Source organism: Mustela nigripes, chromosome 13 (assembly GCF_022355385.1).
Source record: "Mustela nigripes isolate SB6536 chromosome 13, MUSNIG.SB6536, whole genome shotgun sequence".
Classification (NCBI taxonomy): Eukaryota; Metazoa; Chordata; class Mammalia; order Carnivora; family Mustelidae; genus Mustela; species Mustela nigripes.
The window spans coordinates 48,502,220-48,507,886 of NC_081569.1; the positions used below are offsets into that span (position 1 = coordinate 48,502,220).

The 5,667-nt window shown below is 39.2% G+C and overlaps 1 long non-coding RNA gene across 2 annotated transcripts in view; it reads left to right on the plus strand.

The window, feature by feature from the left end:
* Window positions 1-4,795, plus strand: part of LOC131999570 (uncharacterized) — a 23,747-nt gene extending 18,952 nt beyond the window's left edge. The window contains exons 6-7 of one of the 2 annotated variants that reach the window (XR_009399077.1): window positions 1,106-1,374; window positions 1,654-4,795. This is a non-coding gene — a long non-coding RNA (uncharacterized LOC131999570). Of the gene's footprint in view, window positions 1-1,105 lie in introns of both variants that reach the window. The other variant, XR_009399078.1, reaches the window with a different exon arrangement.
* Window positions 4,796-5,667: the final 872 nt, after the last annotated feature.

Sequence of the window (5,667 nt, forward strand, 5' to 3'; positions counted from 1 at the left end):
TAGCTATATACTGGTTAATAAAAGTTGATTTCACTGGTTATTTTGGAATTGGGGTAAACTTGGCCTGCGTGCTTTGTTTCCACTATTACGTTTAAAGCATTAAGAATTTGACAGTGCTGTTTTAAATAAAGAAAACTACATTCAAGGAAAACTGCATGAAAAAGAAAGGGTGATCTCAGGACAGAAATTGGAAATAGAATGACTGGAGAAGAAAAACAAAACTTGAGAGTATAAGGTTTGTTTTGGCATGATTTAGTGGATGTGCATGCTGGCTGGTTAGCACTGCTCTCTAACCTAGCTATATACTGGTTAATAAAAGTTGATTTCACTGGTTATTTTGGAATTGGGGTAAACTTGGCCTGCGTGCTTTGTTTCCACTATTACGTTTAAAGCATTAAGAATTTGACAGTGCTGTTTTAAATAAAGAAAACTACATTCAAGGAAAACTGCATGAAAAAGAAAGGGTGATCTCAGGACAGAAATTGGAAATAGAATGACTGGAGAAGAAAAACAAAACTTGAGAGTATAAGGTTTGTTTTGGCATGATTTAGTGGATGTGCATGCTGGCTGGTTAGCACTGCTCTCTAACCTAGCTGTTCGCCCTCCCAGCCTTTCACTACTGCTTACTGGGGGAGAGGCAGCCCCAGCTCCCTACACCTCACCCTAGAAGAGAAGGGATGTGAGTGAAGAGCTTTAGAAGGGTAATGTACTCTTTAATTTTCAAAGGTAGGCTTTAGCAGTTGGAGAGAATGTTCTTGAACCAAACAAGTGAGTTTCTAGAGGGCTTTCATGAGTTTAGCTCTGGTTACAGCTTGCTTTTTGACTTAGGATGATAGGTTTGTTTTCTCTATATCCTTTAAAGGGTACCCATTCCTTCTGGACAGAAGCTCATTGCAACCAATATAGTGTTCTCTCTTCTGAAAACAGCCTAAAAAACAAAATTCAGGGCAAATTTTAGGGGAAAATCATTTTCACATGAAGTCAATTAAGTTTTGTCTTTTTCTGTGAGGCCCTTGTTTAGAAGTTCTCACTTCTAGGCATGGAAGTAGGAATTCAGATAACATTGTAGAGGGAACTGCTTTCTCCATGATTTTTCTTCCCACAGCTATACCTGTGAGCAAACCACCAAAGTAGTCAGTTCACAGCTACGTGCAGTGTTTACAAGCCAGATCCTGAACAGAGTGGTCTGCCTTCCCAGAATGATATTTTAGAGAAGACAACTACAATCTATGAAGACGACAAGAGTACTTTGCAACAGGAACTCGAGACTCAGAACCAGTAACTTTAGCAGCAGTTTTCTGACAAGCACAGACTAGAAGCCAAGCTACAAGCAAGGCATGGTGACAACCAACCATTAAGTGGGAGAAAGAATGCGTGAGTGTCACTCCTGCGGGACGGTGGCTGACTTCCACCCGAGCTGTTCCGAATCCATGTTCCTAGGCTTAGGGTTTTGGTGGTGGTGGTAGCAGGAGCCACCATTCAGTCCATTCTGTCTCCTTTCTCTGCCCTTAAAATGGCTGACCAGAGAGCTGACATGACAAGGTGTGCTTGACTCTGGGAAGACTGTCATTCTTAGGAAACGAGGCGGCTGTGTGGTCTGGGATGCTTGTTTGGTGTGACTGAATTAGCCGTGTGTTCCTCTTGTTAACCTAGGAGCACTGGGTGGCAGCCAAGCAGCTGGAGATGCAAAATAAACTCTGGGTCAAAGATGAGAAACTGAAACAACTGAAGGCTACTGTTACTGAACCCAAAGCCAAAAAGCCAGAGAGACCCTCCCAGGAGTGGGACCAGGGAAAAAGCCACTCAAAGAGCTGTCTCTCTGTCACCAGTACCTGTAAGTTTTTCATGGTGGGGTAGTCACTTGAACTAGAGAAAATGTGTTCAGATTAGGTAACTTTCTAGGATGCTCCATTTGTTTTATATTATTGTATTTCTCTAACTTCTATATTTAAATATTTCTGAATTTAGCATAAACACAAATTTATTGCAAATTCAGAATAAAACATGGAGTGACTCAGTAAAAATTATTCTAACGTGCTAAAATGATAGAAAAGCAGTGAATTGTTCCTGTGTTTCAGTCTTGCTTATTTCTCTTCCATTTTTTAGCTTTCTAGTAACTATACTGCTCAGCTTCCCACCAGCCAGCAGCTGCTGAACCAGCCACAGCTACATAGGCGCTCTAATTCTTGCAGCTGCATTTCTGTAGCCTCCTGTATTTCGGAATGGGAACAGAAAATTCCTCCGTATAACACACCTATCCATGTCGCTGCTATTGCAAGGCATAGGCAGCAGGAGCCAGGACAAAGTAAAACTTGTGTCAGAAGGCAAGTGATGTACTGGACGGAAGGCAGGGAGGTGGTTCCCACATTCAGAAATGAGATAGAGCTAGAAGAGGACCACTGCTGCAGGGTCAGTGCCGGCATTCTCCTAAAGCCTGGTGGCCGTAGCGAATTGCGGGTTTGCTGGTGGTGGGGGCGGTTTGTGACTTGATTCATTCAGAAAGTTCAATAGAAAGATGGGTGAGCTCCAAATATAAACAAGGCTAATTTTTCTGTTACTTACTGTGACAACTCACCCTGAGATTGAGGCCTAGCTCTTCATCTGAAAACACCTGGCCAATGCGTGCCCCAGAGTAATCTGGGCTTTCTTTTGCATAAGCTAAAAAGCAGCCACAAAATCAGCGAACAGTGTCTCAGAGCACATTTTCCATTTTTTTTCCTTCTTGTTTTTTTGCTGCTTCTGAACTTCTATTTTTTAAATTGTTTTCTCAAACTTATTTTGAATAGTTTCAAACTCAAAAGTTGAAAGAATGGTACAATATTTTTTCCCCTTACCTGGATTCACCAATTGTCATAGTCATTTTTTCCTTGAACTTCTGAAAGGAAGTCCCTATACTTTGTGACTTTTAGTCCTACTAAGGACACTGTCCTGTATAAACAGTCTATCAAACCTAAGAAAGTTAACATTAATTAAAATTAGCCTCTGTTTTTCATCTATGATCATAACAAAGTGAATGTGGTTATTCACAACGTGCATGTGGTTATTATGTGTCTTTAATCTCTTTTAATATAAAATAGTCCCCCCCCACTCTTTTTTTGATTATCATGACAGTGTTTTGCAATAGTCCAGGCCTATTGTTTTGTAACTATTGAAGGTTTGCCTGTCTAGTAAATTGCTTTTAATCTCAAGACCTTTATCTCAATTTATAAGGACTTGGCCTCAGTCAACAGTGTTTAAAGAAATTCGTGTTTAAATTTTCTTCTAAAGGATTAAGGTAAAGTTTTTCCTTTGACTCTGAATAAATGGACCAAGTTAATGTGGATTTATATTTAGTAAAATCTTACTATAGCTATTTTAGAATTTGTCTTTTAACAAATTAATCTAATAGTATTTTGCTTTGAATTTTCTTGTATAATTTAGGGTACAGATGAGTTTCATTTAGATGGCCCATACTTTTGCTTACTAAGGGATAGTGATGAATTGCAAGGTATTTACCAAGACAACAGATGACTCTAAAGATTAAGTTCTTTACAAATTTTGCTTGAAACCTTTTTAGGGAGCAAATTATGGTGACTGATTTTTCTGATCAACTCTGATAAATTCCCTTTATTTTTCATGAAACTTTAGAGAGTGAACACTATTCAAGGCTTGCTTATGCTTAGTTTAACTAATTCTGCTCTCAGATATTTAAGAGGATTTACTAGAGAGCCTTTAACTTCTCACTTGAAATCAAATCTCTTTAGAAGTGCAGCAAAGTTTAGGCTAGCATCTATGTACCCAGGTTTGTTGGCCAAAAATTATGTTAGGTGGGCTGAATTTATATTTCAGTGAAGATGAAAATATCTGATTTGGTAAATAGCAGATTGTAGTCATTTATCTTTCTGAAGCCAGTTTCATAATGTGCGTATTGCTAAATGTGTTCAGGAAAACTATCACCTTTGCTAAACGGTAGGTCACGAGAGCCTAACTTTGTTCAACATCAGGTCACTTTTTAAGAAGGGAAAATTTCCTGGGTTGCTGGCAGTGTGGGCATCTTTTGTGGCCAACTCTATGGCCCACGTTCTATAGTAACAATGACTTAGCACCAGCAGCTGTTGCTTGTGATTACATAGGGGAAATGCTTCAGTTCTCCAGACAGACTTCCTAAAGTTAGGATCTTTGTCCGTGACCAGGCTGGGAGGATTTGGCATGTGACAGACTTTAATTTGCTTTCAGCTACACAAACAGGAGACATCTCAACCAGTGAGTTGTCTTTGGAACTATGTCCTGTATGTGAAATGCATTTCCTTAGACTGAACATGCTAAATTTAACTTTCCCGGATTTACATGATAGTTGGCTGGAAGCAACAAGTTTTTAACTTGTTAAAGACTGATACAGACTGATTGATACTACATTTGGTTTGGTTCTTGGAATATTTATGAAATATTTGAGAAAAAAATAGTTGGCATGTTTTAGCCATTATTGTGTTTGAACTTGTCAAGAAGTTCTACTGGAGATTTTAAGATCTCAAAATAGAAGTATTTCATTTATAGTCAGTCTCTTAATCATTTTATACATAGGGTTCTTATTATATCTTATGTTCTTTAGCATTATGTACCATAAAGTCCATTAGTTTTTGCTTATTTATTGTCTTTGTATATGGAATGTTCTGTAGAAGTTTAGAGCTTTTACTGACCTCATTTGAAGTTTTTAGCATAGTTGTGGACCTAACAGATTACCTTAAAATAGGAGGCACAAATAATGGTTTTGATAGAGAATGTAAAACCACCTACACAAGAAAGCATAGCCAGTGGGGCGCCTGGGTGGCTCAGTGGGTTAAGCCTCTGCCTTCGGCTCAGGTCATGATCTCAGGGTCCTGGGATCGAGCCTCGCATCGGGCTCTCTGCTCAGCAGGGAGCCTGCTTCCTCCTCTTTCTCTGCTGCCTCTCTGCCTACTTGTGATCTTTTTCTCTGTCAAATAAATAAATAAATAAAATCTTAAAAAAAAAAAAAACATAGCCAGAATTTTTTCTTACATTGTTTTTTTTATTTTTTATTTATTTATTTATTTTTTTAAATTTTTTTTTATTTTTTAAGATTTTATTTATTCATTTGACAGACGGAAATCACAAGTAGGTGGAGAAGCAGGCAGAGAGAGAGAGGAGGAAGCAGGCTCCCCGCCACACAGAGAGCCCAACGCGGGGCTTGATCCCAGGACCCTGGGACCATGACCCGAGCTGAAGGCAGAGGCCTCAACCCACTGAGCCACCCAGGCGCCCCATCTTACATTGTTTTGTTGAAAGGAGCGCTCCTTGGTAGAATGTATACTAAACAAGCAGTATTAAAAGATGTTTGTTGGTTGTGTGGTTAAATACAAAGAGAACATTTAAATTATCTGAATAACATATTTAGCTTTTGAAAAGGTTTATGCATTTGTTTTGATACTGTCATCAACTAATGTAGCCAAACCTGCTGACTTCTAATAATACCCTTAAATTAATTCTGGGTTATGCTTGTTTCTTGATTCCTCTTTCTGCCTGATCAGAACGCACCACCAGTTCACCTCTGCCACAGACGATCTCCCTCTGCAGGAGACAGATGGGTAGATCATAAGCCTGCCCCTAATGTGCAAACTGAGAGATTCATGCAGCCACAGGTCCGTCCTGCCATCACAGTATCTGCTGCAA